General features: G+C 32.5%; 1 long non-coding RNA gene across 1 annotated transcript in view; it reads right to left on the bottom strand.

Annotated features, from left to right (window-relative positions):
- LOC109581067 (uncharacterized) overlaps window positions 1-1,455 on the bottom strand; it is a 5,889-nt gene extending 4,434 nt beyond the window's left edge. The window contains exon 1 of the long non-coding RNA XR_002184479.1: window positions 1,371-1,455. This is a non-coding gene — a long non-coding RNA (uncharacterized LOC109581067). The remainder of the gene's footprint in view (window positions 1-1,370) is intronic.
- Window positions 1,456-1,727: the final 272 nt, after the last annotated feature.

Here is a 1,727-nt window from a genome sequence, read left to right as displayed (position 1 = left end):
TACATGAATGTATTAGAACAAAGCCACAAAATATTAAAGAGTACAAATTTTTACGTTGAGTACTCTCTAACTACAGTAGTGGCCCTACTTGTACATGTATGCCTGAACACATTAATTAACTCATGCAAAAGAAGTGGTGACTGCATAAAACGTGTATTGTTTCACAAGTATACACTTTCAGTCAGAGATTGACTACACAATACGAATCTGATTTATCACAGCAATTTACATTAAAAATTAAATATAACATGAATTAATAATTGCATAGTATTAAGAAAACAATTTTTTGTGATAAAAATATTAATAATAGATGTGACAGTGCACACGATTTTAGAAAGACCTTAGACTTTGCTTTGAGGTTTTAAAAATTAACATTACTTTTACCGCAATTGAGCAAAGCCCACTAAGACGAGAAAGATGTTGTCTGTACGGGGATAGGGTCGTCCAACTAATACTAAAGTTAAGTAGCCTAATCTTCATTAAAAGTGGGTGTGGTCACAATGAATTAAAATGGCGGCTATCAGCAAGTCTGGGCTTATTTGCAGCAAATGCTCAGCAAGATTAGACTAAACTGAGTCCAAATACTTCGCTAGCAGTAAGATGGGTCATAAAGCACAACAATAGAGTGGCTCAGGGGCTGAGCCCTTTAATGTTTTACATTCTTCTACTTTGGTTTATCATTACTAGCTTTTGAAAAGGAATAACACATAAAGCTCCAATTTCATAATAATTACTTGTTGATTTGTGCATAAAATAAGACCAAATGAGAGTTTAATTTTAGCTGATAAAAATTAAACAGACATAACACAGAAAGAACAAAAATACACAAAAAAGACGGAGAGAAATAAAACAGATTAATGAACTATAAAGATTATATGAAGTCAAGGACTGTAGGAGAAGATATGTACATGTACATGAAACCAAACACTCATCTTTATTACAATGGTACATACAACACAATCACACAATGGTACATACAACGGTACTCTCAAACATCACACACATACCACTACATTTACAAAATACAGAAAAACAAAAAAAAGCAAAAATTATTAATCATAAGTACAAGTCAACAACGAGAAATAAAAGGCAGTTATTAGAGTAGGCCACGTTAATGTAAAATGTACTAATTCAATATCAATCATCACAAAGTGTTGTCTGCAACAACATTTCTCTAAAGAATATTGTGTGCCACGACTGGTATCACCTGCATGTGTGTGTTACAGTAACTGTATTAAATGCTAGGTGTGAGAATGGCAGGAGTGTTATTAAAACTGAAAATAACTAACAATCTTGTACATGTACATGTAGAAGCAGAATCTATAAATGTACATGCATACTTTAATCATTACCAGTTACTACTAACTCACAGTTAATGATGACTTTGCACTGCTAAACGATTAGATGATGAACATTCAAATAACTGGCAAGGAAATTTAGGCAACCTACAGTAGATAAGGGAGGAGCATAAGTGTACATGTTCAAATTAGAGTAGACTCAGAACAACTCATTTCCACCAAAATATGTCGCCATATAATGTGTATGGTAATAACAAATGTAAATTTTAGTTAAAATCGACTGACATGTAGGCTATTTCAAAGTTAACTATGTACATGTACAAGAATATTAAAGATAGGGTAATACTGATAGGATTTTCCAGTATGAGTAGTGACAGCAAATAAATTGATTACTATTAGAAAAGGCTCTAGAATGATCTACCGTATAGC

This window comes from Amphimedon queenslandica, unplaced genomic scaffold, assembly GCF_000090795.2.
Source record: "Amphimedon queenslandica unplaced genomic scaffold, v1.1 AMPQUscaffold_13464, whole genome shotgun sequence".
NCBI classification, from domain to species: Eukaryota; Metazoa; Porifera; class Demospongiae; order Haplosclerida; family Niphatidae; genus Amphimedon; species Amphimedon queenslandica.
Note: the sequence above shows the minus strand (reverse complement) of the source record. Positions and strands in the feature narration are given on the sequence as shown.